Genomic DNA, 17,012 nt, shown 5'->3' on the forward strand with positions numbered 1-17,012 from the left:
TATCTGTGTATATACTCAAAATTTCTGACTTCCTTGAGTAGAGATACTTTTCCATATATGTATAAGGCTCACCACAGGTACCCGGCATTCAGTTCTTGGTATATTCAGACGTGCATTCCCTCCTCTATAAATCTTCTTATGTTAAAATAGGGTATTCAAAGTTGTTCTATCGTAAAAAGTTTTTACACTGCGGCAAAAATGGCGCCACTTTGTCGCATTTGCTGCCCAGCAGGGAGACGAGGGAAGAGTAGCAGAAAAAGTTTGCCCATAAAATTTGACTGCCATTGGTCGCATCTCGAGGCTTGAGGTTCTACCCAACCGAGTGAAAAAACCCCAGATCCAAAGATAAATGGACAGAAGCCAACAGCAGCCGGCAGTCGGCAGCTTCCATGTTATAAATATGTAGTATTTTTTTTGTGTTTTTTGCTGTCCCCACGGTTGGGGTGCGAGTCTGGTTGGATGGCATCTGCGGTTGCCGGGTATATAGAGTCAGGCGCTTATATAAGTCCTGCGCATATTATGTACACGCAGCAGCAGCAGAAATAGCAAGACATTGCGCAGGACCAGTAGAGCGTATGAACAGGAGGCGGGGAACCATACACATGGCTATTATGTTTTCATAACAGCCAATCGCAGTTGGCCAAACGGGCGTACAAAATGGCCACGCGCTCTAGACTGAATGTTGTTTTCCCGAAAAACGAATAATAATATTCATGATTCTATAAAATTGTTTAAGTATTAATTTATGCAGTAAAAAGTTGATAAACTTTCATGTGGAATTGGTTTTTGTTTGTAATTTAGGGCCAGATTAATTTTTTATATTTTTTGAATAGGTTGGAGCATAAAAATTTCATTGAATCCCCAATTTTACAACTTTCATTGTAAAATAAATTATTTTCCCATTTTTTGTAAATATTCGTTTCTTCAAACTTGAACTTTATTATCTTTTGACTATTAAAGATAAGAAAGATGGGAAAGAATTTCTCGGTATTTTTAAGTTCTACATAGATTATGGTTCATTTCGGAAATAATTGTGTCTTTTCTTTTCTACAATAAATTCAAACCTCATTTACTTTTAAAACCTTAATAATAAAATCCTAATTGTTAAAACTAAGCCCATTGTCTATAGGAATTCCTTGCTTGATTGAAATGATTATTTACTTAAATATACTTAAAAACGTAGCTATCAGACTCAATTTATTATTGAACAAATTTGATAAGAAACTCTACTTGTAATTTCACTGCTTTAACTTTTCACTACTCTACAATCCCTCTACATAACTTTAATAATCCATGGAACGAGCATATTTGGACATCTGTGGTATTTTCGGGCGCTTACCACAATCCATTAGTAAATGAAATTCATAAATTCGCAGCCAGCCAGAAAGCGAGGACAGTTTTTGCAACATTTGCCAGGATATAAAATCAAAGTCAAAGTTATGTTATTACAATGTTACGGGGTGGTTGGATGTTGAGTGATACTCCTCCATAGATGCTTATACTTCTCATGCTCATCCTCGTCCTCATCCATCCAGCCTTTGCGTGACAAATGTTGCGCAAACAAATGGATATTGCATTGCCAATGGGTTTCGGGTCGCGAAAAGTTTTTTTTCCCCAGTTCCAGCTCAAATCTTTGGCAATGAATCATAAATTTCCATAACTGTCAAACGAAACCGATGTGTTGGACGGTTAGGGGTATATAGCATAAATTCTGGATTAAGTATTCAGATTTTTTGTAATTAGCTAAAAACCTTTGAGTGTTAAGCTTGGATTGTGTAAATTAATAATTAGTTTATAGAAGTTGTGGATGGAAGGTTTATATCTCTTGAAGTGCTGCAAGGGTATTGGCTATCCAAGTTTCATAAGAATATACAGAGGCTTCTGTAAGAGAATGTCAGTATCCATACCTAACCATAACCTAAAAATGTATATATTTATCTAAGTGTTATCCTTGATCTACAGCAGTTTGGTATCTAGTTCTTAGCTATAGCAATAGCATATAAATTCTAAGAAGTTTCTCCTCGTCTTCTAACTACTCTAATATTTCATTCAGCTGCATGAAAACCTCTGTCTGGAACTCCTCCTAAGTTGTAGCTCATTTAAAACTTAATCAATCTATATACCCCACTCTCCTTCACAAAACATTTGTGTGGAAAGCCTAGAGCTTGGAAAATGCATCACATGTTTAATGTTTCTCATGCCATTAGATTCGAATGCCGGAATAGCCAATGACAAAGGGCTAGTCCATTAGATATGTGAAGGGCGAGGTTCAGCTCCACCCCATGTAGCAGCCTTTTGCGATGTTTGCGAAAAACCAGAACAAAATTTTTCGTAGCTGGATAATATTTTGCGCTTCTTGGTATGACGAATTCACATGTCACACTCGAATCGAATGCCAGGACAACTACTCTTCCGGCTCCTGCTCCTGCTCCTGTTTCTGCACATCCGTTTAGCGGGCAATCAAGCGTGTAGTGCAATTCAATAAGCGGATGCTGGCTGGGTTAGAGATGCCACTACCCCCACCCTCTCACTCACTCTCTCTCTTTCTCTGTCTGTTTCTCTCTCACTCTCAGCCTCTGCGTCTTCTCTTGGAGAACTTTATCAACACCCATGTCGGCATTAGTTTTGTTTACAAACTTTTCCGGTTGCCTTTTTGACAGCCAGCCCTCTGGCTTAGGGTGGCTCAACAATTGCTACGCTTTGGGGTGGCATTTTTATTTATGAGCACTTAAATCGAAGCGCAAACTAAAATTGCATTTTGCATCTACATAAATATGCAATTGCGGCCATGTGAAATTCTGAACAGCGCTCGCCCGCTGTTAAATGCTGACAAAAATTAAGAATAAATGCGAGTAACTCCCCGACTGCCAATCCAACCCCAACTCCCGATTGTAGATGACAGCTAGCGATAATGCTGACATCAATTTGAGACTCAATTGAGCTTGGGCCTCAGCTTGTTATTGTTGTTGTTGTTGTTGCTGTTACAAGTTGTTATTCGTTGATAAATGTTGCGCTATCAGCGACGTTTATCGTCCGAGGGACCTTTTCACTGGGTGCGACAAGTCAGCGAATTGGAAACTGTTTTGCAGACCCCCCACGCCCAACCCCTAAGGTAATGAGGGTGTACTATCCACACGCACACACACACACACGGGTGACGTTGTCGCGACTCATCACATCTACTGCCAGCTACTCCTTCTTCTCCTCCCCCCGCTGCTCATCCTCCTTCTCTAAGCTGTTCTCATCTCAGCTCATCTCATCGCTGGGGCGTTGCGAGCAGTTACATGTTAAATGCTTGCTTAATTGCTGTTTTGTCTCTTGCTTAAGAGCTGACCGAGCTGATAAATGACTCTGTGATAACAAAAATAAAAATATCCACTCTCATTTTCATTTCATTATATGGATGGCATGAGCTGACATTGCAATCAGTTTATTTCGATGTATTATGTGTGATAGAGCAGACAAGAATATCCATAGGAAAAGAGAAGTAGTATTATCCTTGAAGCCTGACTTAAGTTACTATTCTTTTGTCTAGAACTTATATCGAATTTGTTTATTTTGTATATATCCGTCTGAAGCTGATTTTCCCAAAGCCTGGGTTCCCGAAGATATATATGAACTGTTGCCTATTGCCTTGTTTAGCATTCCCATTTGACTATTATTAGTCCCATGCGGGGGTCAAATTTAAGCTTTTCCCTGAGAAATTCTGAAACGTAGTTTTAATACCTAATACAACTCTTAACTATACAATTTTCCTCAATACTTCCCTTTGTAAATATTAGAATTCACTATACTATCTTTTCAGGGTTTCAAAAATGCAGTTTATTATTAAAATTCTAGATTCAAACCCCCTAAAATTAAAGCCCAAACTCACCCAAAAAACTAACGCAATAAACTGACTGTGCGACAAATTTGTTGAACACTTGAAACGCATGCAGATTTGCATATAAAACATTATATTGAAGACAATAAACATTTATGAAAACCCATTAAATATAGAAATTAGAGCGTTGCAGTCGGGCATAACCGATTGTCGAATGCGCGTTCATGCTTTAAAAATAACGCTATTTATGTTAATGGCTATTAATATTTTCCGTATATTTTTCACTTGAACTATATAATTGTAGGTCTAACTGTAACATAGGTCAACAACATTAATTCTTTAAAATAATGCAAAGTCAATAATATATCTATAGATAACGCTAGTCTACAAAAGTATATAAGCCCAAGATCTATCTTTCTCTTTCTCTCTCTCTTTGGCCATTATATCTAAGTAGTTACGACCCCATCGGCAGCTAGAAAGAGATACAGCTGAGCATATCAACAAACCAATATACTCGTTCTTTACTTCCTGGACGGGCATAACAAGGCAATGACTACAAATTGCTGCCAGCCGTTGGCCTCTCATCGCTTTACCCCTTAAATGCGTTTAGAAAGTGAAATTTTGATGTTGGTTTTCGTGTCGCAGGGGTTTGTCGAGCTAAGGCCACAAATTATTTTTATAGCTGCGCTTGAGCCCGTTCAGTTATGCGCATTATGATCATGATGCTGAGGAGGATGTTGATGATGATGATGATGATGATATAAATAATAAACCCTTGAAGCCAGCCAGAGGAACGTGCGCGTCGTAAAAGATGGAACAACTTATGCAAACTCACTGTCTGAGCGAGCGAGCGAAGAAGCAAAAATTTTAATTGATGACAAATTCATTAAAATTGTCGTTGGAGGGCAATAAAAAGTTAAGTAAACAAGCGAACAGCGTGGGCGATGTCCTGCCAGCCACAGCCGCAGGATGATGATGCTGCGGGATTTCCGTCGTGCAGCCAAGCGTGAAGGATGCAAAAAGTTAATCGCACAGGCGGCCACACTTTGTAGCAGCATTTTAGACAGATGTGTTAATGTCTCTCTCACTAGACATATATATGTATATAAATAAATATATATATATATATGTATGTGTTGGGTTTTTTTATTGCCTCGCCTGTGTGCACTTGCCTAGACCCAAGCGCAATAAGTAAATTGCGTAAATTTATAGCTGCGTAAATTGTTTAATGACTCAACAGTCTATTTATCCCAGCCATGGCATGCGCCGACATGGCCTAATGCTTGTTGAGGTCTCAGCCTGAGTCCGAGTCCGTATTCAAACAGATTTTTACGACTGCCAGCGTTGAGTGAGCCTGACAAATAGAAAATGTATTTAGAGTAGTGTCAGGGAGCGAAAGGAATTCGAGGTTGTGAAGTCAGAGAGCAGCTGGATTTTAGATCAATAAAACTTGGGATGCTATAAGGCAACTACAGGAAACTGGACAAGTTCTAGTTGGTTGAGAGAATTCGGAAATGTAGAGATTTTATTATATGGAAAGTAAACTAACTTGGCAAGCATGTCTAAAAAAGCTGATCATAAACTATAAAAGTTAAAGCTGATCATCTCGACTTGACATTGAAAACTTCTATTTGTGTTCTTTTTCAAGCAAATAAGCCATTTGGCTTTGCATTCTCCAAGTTTAGATTTTGAATTGAATGCATTTGTAATTTTCCCACCAGAAATGCAGTTTCTTCTATATCTTATCTCTTATGGAGATATTCCCAACACTTCCCAACACACTGCCACAACTTTCCTAAAATCCCATCTCTCCAAATATCTCATGTTCAACATAAAACTTAATACTCAAGGAAAATTAACATGTTTAATGTGTCTCCCAAGTGCCATTTGCAGTCTCGCCAGCAATTGAGAACTGGTCATGCAATTAGAGTGCAATAAATCTCGACAAGGAGAATAAATCTGGCGAGAAAAACCCTTAAATTTTGGTTGATAAAATGCCGAAATTATCACAGCTCTTGGACATAGTGCACGATGATATATGAGCTGAAGTCCGAGCACTTTTAACCCATTAGCCAACCGGAAGATCGCTCAATTAGCGCGGCTGTTGGTCAACACAAGTCGCCAAGTCCCAAGTGGGTCACTCCACGTCCGTGGTATAGGAAAAGGCTTACGGTTTTTGTTGTGCCAACAAAGTGACATAAATCTCTTTTTCTTTCGGTGAAAACTCAACCGGAACGAAAGGCAATGACGCAGCAGGCGCTCAATGGGAGATACATATGTATATGCTATATATCAGCTCTAGAGTCATAATAGGAAAGGCAGATTTATAGATTTCCCATAGTGCTGGGGCGCGTGCGAAGCATCTCTCTATCTGTGAGCAGCATCTTCGGAAGGGATCGAAATGGGCATCGATGCCGGATGCACAGAAACGACAGGCGTTCGATTGAAATTAATTGAATTTGCCGCCCAACATGAAGCGCGACTACAACTTGACTTTGACTTGGGAATGGAATTGGAATTGGATGATGAAGCGTGCATCGGAGTAGGTTGCTTCCTGTTTATGCTCGAGATATTTTTGTAGCATAAATTACGCATATGATATGGGTGGCTGTCGTCGGCGTCGTCGAAAAACAGGAACATTAAATTTATTTTTATTTCACTGGCTTACAACCCCAAATGAGCAGAAGGACATACAACAGCGTTAAGCGCTTAGTCAAGTTTTTGGCTTAGCCCAGCCTCGCACTCCGATTTCTGCCCGCTGCGAATGTCGCACGATATGCGGTCCGTTGAGTTTTTCGCCAAAGTCATGAATTTTCCTTATTTTTATGATTTCTATTACATGTTACTTTTCGCTAGCCAAGAATTTAGTTTTGTTGTGTTTTTGGCAACACAGTCGAGATTTCTATCTTGGGGTTGAATTGAACGGCTGACAAGGCAGTCGCTAACAAAAAAAAAAAAAAAAAAGAAGAAACTGAAATAAAATAAAGCACAAACTCACGCCGGAAGCGCTGATCGCAGGAAAGGCAGACAAATTTATCAAACATCCATGTGGGGGTGTGCGCAAGCATCTGTCCTATTATTAATCATTTTGTTGTTGTATATTCCAATTCTATATCCAAGCTTGAACATCTTAAAGTTGTTTAACAGTTTTCATTCGGCGAATTATAGGGAAAATTTAAATATTGGCGCCTAGTAGGCACCTGCGCGCGCATTCATGCACAACTATCGTCACATTGCACTGGCGCTTATCGCCCACGACTTGAGACCTATATCGATAGTTGGGCACAGTGTTGCACCGCAAGTATCGAAAAGCGCGACCCACTCTATCGTCCCGTTTTATTGTGTTGTTTTATTTATACATTTTTAACTATCTTCGCACCTGAATTTCCACATAATTCTGTAAGTTTCTAATAATTAAACAAGTCAAAATTCAGGTGCAATTAGAGGATATAAAGTTTTTGTGTTGTGTGCGGGCAAACAAAGCCAATGCAAATTCAGCTGCAAACTTGTGTTGTTGTTGTTGATGTTAGTGTGGCTCCCTCCTTTGGGGTGGTCAGCGGCAGCGCCCCAGTTGGTTGCCCTTTTCATATTTGTTATGATGGTCACGCGAATTTTGACCCGTTTCTCTGGCGCCGCTAGCAAATTTAATGCGTTTAAGCGACCAGCTGGAGTTTATAGCGGCTGTCGCTACTGTCATCACCCGCATGCTGTTCGTGTGAATGTGTGTGTGTATTTGTGTGTTCGTTTATGCTAATTAAGTGCAACTTTATTTGCCACCAAACGGCGCGAGCCTTGTTTGCAGCACACTTCATTCGTCCCCACGCACAGTTGAGACCAACAACAACAGCAAAAATATATCCTACATTTAATTCAATTACCATGAGAGCGCGAACCACGCTCCAACCAGCGCTTGACCACAAGGAGTGAAAAGTGTTGAAAAATGTTGAAAATATTTAAATAAACTCTTTTATTTGATTTGTAATAAAATACTCTAATTGAGGCAGCATTGCTTATAAGTAAGTAATTTCATTTGTAGTACGGCTTTCTGTACTGCTTTCCTTGTAGTCAATTTCGTTATTATTAGTGCTTGATGACAGCCTTATCGTCCGTATGTGTTGTGATTGAGAAGTCAATACACACCAAAACATACAAACGTACGATTACGGCGCTCAGTTAGTGATAAGATAAGTCAACGACGGTCTTCTACTATAGTACACATACTTAAACTGTCTTTCAGCAAGAGAAAAAAGAAATTGAAAGAATGCAGCAAGATTCCGAGTAGTGTTTAGAGTCTCAGCTGGCAGCCAGTCAATCAGACAATTGGCGAATTGGCTTAATTAAATGCAATTGCAACCCTTAAGAGTCCGGACTCCGGAGTGAGCTATAAAGTCAGAATCGGGGGCGCGTGTGGATCTCCCGCTGACTTAAAGATGTGAAATCTCTTTCAAGTCTCTGTTGTTTGTCAGAGGGAGAGGGAGACAGAGAGTAAGAAGCGGCGCGTCGCTTCGTCAATTGCCTAATGACTGTGTCAATAATTGAGCATAATTGAAAAACAAGGGGACGAACGACTCACGACTCATCATCATCCACCGAAGCTCGCCTCATTTGTTTACACACTTTTTTGTCTGTATATATATAGAGCTATTTATACAAATTGCAGCTTGCAATTTAATTCAATTTACGGCCCTTTGCAACGTGTGACAAATTTTGTTGTTGTTTACGCACAATGGCTATTGTCGTCTATTAAGTGTTCCAGCTAATTGGAAAGTGACTAATACTTTTGAGCGCCTTGACTATTCATTCACTTCCACTTCCACTTTACCGCTTCCTCTTTTCGTCTTGCAATAAATTTGTAAAACAAAAGAGAAAAAGCAACAATAACAACAGCAACAGAAATTTGCCATCACTAACAGAAATTAGTCATCCACATTAAAGTTGTTGTTGTCATTGTTTTTGCGTTTGTTATGCACCCACTGGCAAGGGTCCCCCAGCTCTTCTTTTAACAGCTTACTCTCCCACTCACTCACTGGTTTGCTCTCCGTCTCTGCCAGTTTTTGTTTTGTTTACATTCCCGTCTGTCTTGACGATCGAGCGCCAAAGAGCGTAGAGAGCGCAGCAGGTGCCGCGTTTGGTGCTCATTTCTTCATTTGTTTTCACTCTCGCTCTCTTGAGCCGCTTGCGTTCGGCGCGCAGCTGTAGGCGCGCTTCAGTTCTGTTTTAGCTGTCGTCGGTGCCGATTCGTGCCGTCGCCGATATCGATAAATTCTCTGCGAAGTATATAAAAGAAATAAGAAAAATATTATCATACATATATTTTTGTGTGTTCTGTGTGTGTGTGTGCATATATGCGATATTCAAGTTCAAATATCAAAAGGCAATAAATACAAATTTAAAGCGCCAGAAATTCAGCAGAAGGTATATAAATATATACAGCTATATATACATACATACTTATGCAGTAGTTATCGCCGAATTTTCGGCTGCTGTACATGTGTGTTAGTGTTGTGTGTGCATGTGCGAATGTGTCTTGTGCGTATTAGTGCGTGACATATGGTGCTATTTCCATGGATAACATACTGAAAGGCAACAACAACAAGAACACCTAAGCACAAATAAGCAAATTAATTGTGTAATCTTGAAACGCGCCCACGCGCCTACATTGTGCTCGGCGCCTGCGCAGCGCGTGAAAATCAAAGAAAATCAAATCAGACTGCAGCCAATAAGAATCCTTGACTCTTATAAATTAGCCAGGAGCAGCGTATAAGTGTTTTATGCTTTCATTTTTTCTTTCTTTCTTTCGGTTTATCTGATGCTGTTCATAAAGTTAAAAACAAGCACAGGCAGGCGTATTACCTCATCGCGCTGCCGCTGACGTAGCCGCTGCCCCTGACTTTATTTTATTAGTGTGTTTTTTTTTTCTTGTTCAATTCTATATTTCGTTTCATATATACATATGATTTGTATAAGTGTTTCCCAGTGTATGTGTGTGTGCGTGTTTGTATGCTGCGCAGCCAGCTAGTTTGCCTAGGCAGCTGCTACTGCGCGTCCTCCTCCACTGGCTGTGCTACTTTATTTATTTATTTTGTTCGTATACTATGTATGTATGTATCTGTGTATCTTTGCGATACGTGCGCGCCATTTGTCGTTTTTGTTTTTATTTCGTTTGTTCGCTTTTTATTTGCATTTCAATCTCTGTGCGCTCAGCTTTTTCAGTTTTTTTTTTTTTTGTCATCTGTCATTAGCCAGTCGCAGTCGCAGTCGGCGCTGGCTTCTCAGTCGGCGTCGCAGTCAGCGGCTCAGTTGCTGCCCTCTTTTTTGGATCGTTTGGCAAATTTCGCTGCTGCGGCTTTTGTGGGCGTATCTTGTATACTCTCCATTATCTCTTTACGAATATATCAATGCTCGTTCCGTTTGTCTTTCGCGCTACACACATTGCTTTTGACCTTATTTATAAGCCGCAGTTATGGTCTGGCCTGGCCACATAAACAAATCACATATAAAGAAATCAAAGCTCATTTTCACTCCATGTCAACGCTCTCAAATTGTCGCGTTCTCCATTTTGTTGTTGTTGTTGTAGTTGTAGCTGTTGTTGTCGCTGTGTGGGCTTCCAATTGGATTTGTCCGACTTATGCATCCGCTGCGTGTACACACTCACACACACACACATACACACAAGCTTGCATACACACTACAAAATTTCATTGAGTAAAAAAATGCAAATGAAAAACTTAACTCGATTCGAATTTGTATCTGGGCCAGTTTTGTTGGCATTTGTGGGCGTCTCAGCTCGATTTTCGTTGGTTTTTTAATTTCTGGCTTAAATAGTTTTCGCATGCTATATTAATTGAGTCCGCATTCGTTTTGCATTTACTAAATATTTACTACACTTGTTTTCCTGTCTCTGTGTTCCATGTCCAAATGGCATCGCAGCTACCAAAAAAAAAAAAATTGATTTGTTGTCGCACAACTTTCGAATTGCGTTTACGCGTTTTCTCTATAAAGCCTATATGCTATATATAGCTTCTTATATAGCTCAAGACGTACTTTATTTTACGATCTGTTATTGTCTGCCTCTTGTATGTCTCTTCTTTATAGTCTAGTGTTAATTGATTTTTTTTGTGAAATCGTTTTAATCGTTTGCAATTACGTGACTTTTTTCTCTAAAGCTCCAGGAAGATAAAACCAAAGTTATATATTAATATATAGTAGTAATCTAAAACTAACCAGGCTTTGAAATTTCTATCAATATTATATAGAAAACTTTAAAGTCTGTACAAAGTATTTTTCAAAATCCATCAACATTTTCTTACAGTTTTATATAAATTTTGTAGTTCTTTGTTACCTGTAAATCAAATACATATACTGAAATTATGTTGTTCCATTTAAAATCGTTGTTAGCCTCACCAAAAGCTTCTCAGACGAAAGAAAGCAAAGTAAAAACGTCGAAAAGCAAATGTTTGCCTCATGTTTCAAGCTCAATTGAAACAAATTAAGCAAGAAAATTGAAAATTTTGTATCGTATCAAAATTCACTGCTCCAAATGGGCAACAGCTACAACAACTGCAACAACAACAACTGCAACAACAACAATATAGACAGCAATAACAATTAAAAAATTTATAAAAATAACAACTGTGTGTGCTCTATTTTTTTAACGCCTCAGCATTTTATTTGTGCACTGCACACAGAAACAACAAAATACATGCATTCACACATATCTAAGTACACACACTCTGTGTGTGTGTGTGTGAGTGTGTGGCAATATATGTATGTCGATACAGATACAGATACAGATACAGATACTTCTGTTTCGTTTATGCCGCCTTTCAAACTGCTGCCGCACACATGTTTCAGAAACAACAACCCAAACACAAATCTACAGAAAAGCACAAGCAAGAAAAAACAAAACAAAAATAAGGTGTCTAAAACAAGAGTGTAGGACTAACAGATACCCTTTAAATTGGAAAAAAAATTAATAAAAGTAGCTAGAGACCCAACATAATTTGGAAGAATTTGTTGAATCTGCTTAGATATGAGCAAATGAAGCATGTGTGGCCCAATACATACCCTGTAAATTATAAATAGCCCGGATATTCAATCATATATTTTCTGAAACGATTTGCTCATATGCTCAGTATATATTTCTAAATATGAAAATTAAAGTCAACTTTCTGTAGTTTGTTTCATAATTCGGCACAGTAGTAACAGTCCCCTCTTTTCGGTCACAGGGTATATTGAAAAAGCGCAAAATAAACCAAAAATACAAGTTTACGTTTTGAGCACTAGAAGAACTAGAACTAGAAATTCAGTATTTCTATTGAGTTCGATAGGCTTTGGCCATATTCCGGCATATACATACTTATATATAGACATTTTTGTATATATATGGTTTATTGTTTTGGAATGTTTCTTAATTACGCGGAACTCAAGTGGCAAGTGGCAAATGGTGAAGCTGGAGGTGAAGCTGCTCCAAGACAGTCAGAGACACAGAGAGAGAACGAGAGCGAGAGAGAGAGAGAGATGGCGAGCGAGCGAAAATGAAACCAAAGCGCAATCGGATTCGAGTGTGGGGGGCTAACTCATTGGAATTTCGAGTATTTCCCTTTTTGCTGCTGTTGGTCACGCCCCGTTGGCTGACAGCCCACTTTTTTCAGCTTTGCGTCAGCCAGGCGCTTAGTCATCGAAGGAAGTCTCATTGTTGACTCTGAGCGGCCTGATAAGGATTTATAATAACCATTTTAATATGCATTGATTGCAACTCGGTGTGTGTCTGTGTGTGTGAGTGCGTTTTTCGTTTTGCATATGCATTTAAATATGTATATTGTATTTATATCTTGTCTATATATAGACAAGACTCGCGGTCTTGAGACTCAAGTCTGTCGCCTTGTTGAAATTATGAAAAGATTTAAATATGCAAACTGGAATTCGCTACTCGCATTCGCTTTATCTACTCACTGTATATATGTATGTGTATATGTTTACTCGTATATATAAATACCTTTATAAATTCTCATAACTGTTTACATTCCTTGTACTTACCGCATTTAATCTGAGACGCTCCAGGGTAGGGCCACTATCATAAAACCTTTTGCTTAATTACGTCACGCGTTCACAGCCAGAGCTTATATTGTGTAAATACTATATATATGTATATATACAATCTGTCAGTCATTCAATACTTGATATGTAACTAGATATAGCGACAAATACTTTTATTTTCTATTTCTTGATATTAATTGAGCATTTAAAACATCTGTCAAATGTTTTTTATTATACAGTTGATTGTAATTGCTTTTTTTTTTGAGTATATATTAGTGTTGATTAAACTGTCTGCGAATTTTAATGAAATGAAAGTGCAGACAACAAAGTGAATGAAGATCAAATATCTTTGGAATCGAAAATACTCAATGGCAGAAATGCAGAGTTACTTTGTAAGATCTTGCCTAAAATCAGATTTAATTTCTTGATATACATAATTATTGATCAACATATATATATATATATATATATTCATTTGAATCCAACTGTATTTTCGTATGTCTCATATTTCTTCTACTGTCTAAGTTGTATTTCTTCTGATTGCATATATACAGATATAGGTCTCACTTTGATATCCTGTCCCTCATTACGTTTTTAAATTCCAAGCTAAACATTCATTTGCTTAAAAGATCTTCCCCTCAGTAGTTTGTTTGGCCTAACTCCGTCTGTTTGCCCAACCCCAAAGTTTAAGTGGCTACAAAAAATATAAAAAAATAAATAAATGGGGAAAAAAAATAAATTTGCGTGCTCCACTCATAAACTGTCAATGCTCAAATCCTCGCTGCTTGCACCACTGCACCGTCGCACCACCCAATTAAATCTTCATTCCCCTAAGTGATTTGATATGCTGCAAAAAAAAAAAAAATCAACAAAATACGGAAAAAAAATACAAATAAAATAAAATAAAAACCCCTTTTCCGTCTGTTTGGGCGTGTGGCGTGTCCATTGGCAGTTATCGCGAGTTTTCTCGCCTGGCCTTGATGGGCGTGGCAGGGGCCAGGGCGCAGGCTTTAATCAATGAAAGCCTTTGTGCCAGTCCGTTCGACAGTTTCGTACCCCTCCTCGTCCTCCCTCGTATATCTCATTTTACGTCTTATTCTCAGTTAGTTTATGGATGCAATGTGGCATTCAAGTACGCAAATCGCATGCCAAAGTCAACGTAGCAACGGGAGCCGCCCAAGTGCTATATATATAGCATATATAAGTATCAGTCTATAGTAATATATGTATTTGCACTGAGAGAAATTAACTAGCTCTTCCATAGTCGAATCATGTGAGAAAATTTGTTAAGCAGAGATTAAAATCTTTTTGAGTCTGAAAAAAAACGGCTTGAAAAAGAATTTCCATTATGTAAACAATAAATAAAAATATAATTAAACAAAAAAAAAAAAAAAAAAAAAAAAATTAAAAGAAAAATATTTTTATATATCTTTTTATCTGTCTACAACTTATCACAAAATAGATAACATGTTGATTAAAATAAATTAATTTTGTTATCTCTTAACTGAATAAATATTTATATGTAGCACTCAAATTTTCCGTAGACTTTATAGTTATATAGTATAATAACTCTATATATAAAATAATATAAATAAAAAATAATCAAAAGATATTCGTCAATTGTTTCTCTCAGTGCATGCTTGTTTGTATGTGTGCGCAGATATGTGTGCATGTACATATATACATATATGTATTTATGTTTGTCTCTCTTGGCACTCACTTGTGCGAAAATCACATTGGAGCCCGACTGGCGGGAGCCTAATTTTTTGCGACCCCTGCAAAAGGAGCAGGCAAAGCAGCAGCAGCAGCAGCAGCACTAGCAAACGAAGAAGAAGAAGCAGCAGCAGTTGTAGCATTTGCTATGGCTTAAAGTAGCTGGGAATGAGAAGTTCCCTCAACGCTTTTTGTTTGTTTTTTTTTTTTTTTTTTTTTTTGTTGGCAGCCAATCATAAAATGTTTTCTTGGCATTGGCCTCAAGTGCTGCCCGGAGGATGCGTAGACTGAGCAGCTCGAACTGAAAGGATATTCCCAACGTGACTCAATTGATAATCTTTGAACAGCATAAGTGAAACTTAATTAGAGCTAAGCTGTAAGCAAAGAGTCACAAGGCCTTTTAATTAGCTTCAGTGATGTTTATCTGTTGACATAATTTGTTGTCATTATGAATGGATGTGTGTGCGTGTGTATGGGTGGGTGGGTGTGAGAGAGAGTGTGCGTGTGGCTTCTTTCCCCTTTTCCACCTTGATGCAGTCTAATTGAAAATTACAGGGCCACTCAGCCACTCAACCAACAGCCACATCAACCACAATCCGCCCACTCAATCCATGCCACGCCCACTTTTCGCAAAGCAAACCTTCTACCCTTCTCAGTGGTTCGAAACGTCATTCGATTTGATTTGTTTGTTTGCTATTGTTTGTGTTTATTTATTGTGTATTTTGTTACTTTTAATGCATCTTTTATCTGGATTTTGCCATCAATAAGCCAGAGAGTGAATGCTCATTGTTGTTGTTGTTGTTGTTGTTGTTGATAGTGATACAAAATTTGTGCGGCATTGTGTGTGCCGAAGAGTTGCCCGAGTGACGACGTCTGCGTCTCAAAGTCTTGTTTACTCAAATTACAGCTGGGGTTATCTGCAGTTACATCCAGAGTGCCATTTCCCAAGTCCCAGTCTCAGTCGGAGCTGGCGAGTCAAAGTTCGCTCTTGTCTAGTTGTCTAGTTGACCCAATAGACTGCCAGCTCTCTCACACACTCTATCACTTGCTGTCTCTCTCACTCTCTCACCCTCTCTCTTCCTCTTTTTAGCTATAGCGTTTATTTGCTTTAGCCAGCTGCTTTGTTAATCTCGCTCTACTTTGCTTTTACAATTTGCATTTAGAAACTCCAGCGAAATCTTATCGCAACTGCCCAACGCGAAATGTTTACTAAATATTATAAATTGCTAGCCAGCGATCAGCTGTGCGATATATGTATAAAGCTAAAGTTGAATGACTTCTTAAATAGGTTAAATATATGTATCTATGAAAGGAAAATAAGCTTCTGATTATATCGCCAAGATTATGTGGTCGAACGATGTGTTAAGAGTGTAAAAGTATGGTAGTAAAAAGCATTTGAAAAGATTTTATCTAAATTACGCGGAGATTTGGAAGAACATAGGGCTTAAGCTCTTCAGCTGTGGAGGCTCTTGTAATATTCAGTTATATGATTATGTAGCATGATTTATATGATTTGTAAAGTTCGTAAGAGAATTTCCTTATAGATATACATATATATACCATACTTATAAACTATACACCATATTCCTGTGTTAAGCATTACATGACGAAGATTTTTTTACAATTTCAAATATAAATATTTTTTTTCTTATTATTAATTCAACTGAAAAGTCAACAAATTGGGTTCAATTGAGTTCTAGATTTACACACACATTCAACTATCATTATTTTAGATGTTAGTCAATGCCTCAGAATTTCCGCTGACATCAATTGTAGCTTCAGCTAATACAAATACGATTCAATTCACTATACCATCTGGTCGTACACCTAAAATGCATGAAATGAAATATCTAAAAATTCAACGATGAGTCATTCGCGTAAAAATCAAATGAAAGACCCCAAATACACAAAGGCCCAGACTCAGTGCCAGCAAATTGTCTGAATATACAATTTTGGGGGGCGTTCAAGATTTGCCAGCATCACTGGGGAACTAATGAGCATTAGCTATCACTAATGATCATCAGTGATCATTACAAATTAGTCAGCCAAAATGAATACACATTATGCTCACAAGCGCGAGAACTGATGATCATTAGCGATCATCAGAGATGACCAGCGATCATTTGTAATCATTTGTGATCATAGGCAAGTGATACGCATAAATGAATATATAATTCTTCGAAGGGAGCTCCAGATGGGCCAGCATCACGGTGTTCCAATGATCATCTGTGCTCCATGATGAGTAGCAGTGTTCAATGATCATTAATGATCAACACCTTTCAAAGGCAATCATCATCACAGCTCAAAGATGATCACCAGTGATCATCATGTGGCCCCTGGTCTTACACACAAAGATCAACTGAAATGTTTGTCACACCTTGTTGTTTTTTTTTGACGTCAACTTTAGCCGGCATTTTATGGTTGCTCTGATCTTGTA

At 38.3% G+C, this 17,012-nt stretch overlaps 1 protein-coding gene across 6 annotated transcripts in view; it reads left to right on the plus strand.

Annotated features, from left to right (window-relative positions):
- The first annotated feature begins 7,115 nt into the window (after positions 1 to 7,115).
- The window catches only part of LOC6581650 (talin-2), a 33,634-nt gene continuing 23,737 nt past the window's right edge, over positions 7,116 to 17,012 (plus strand). For 4 of the 6 annotated variants that reach the window (XM_032731408.2, XM_044010221.1, XM_044010222.1 and 1 more), the window contains exon 1: positions 7,119 to 7,222. The gene's annotated coding sequence lies outside the window, so the exon portion shown is untranslated. Of the gene's footprint in view, positions 7,223 to 17,012 lie in introns of all 6 variants that reach the window. The other 2 variants (XM_044010225.1, XM_044010224.1) reach the window with 2 other exon arrangements.

The sequence above is a fragment of the Drosophila mojavensis genome, unplaced genomic scaffold (genome assembly GCF_018153725.1).
Source record: "Drosophila mojavensis isolate 15081-1352.22 unplaced genomic scaffold, ASM1815372v1 contig_74, whole genome shotgun sequence".
Lineage (NCBI taxonomy): Eukaryota > Metazoa > Arthropoda > Insecta > Diptera > Drosophilidae > Drosophila > Drosophila mojavensis.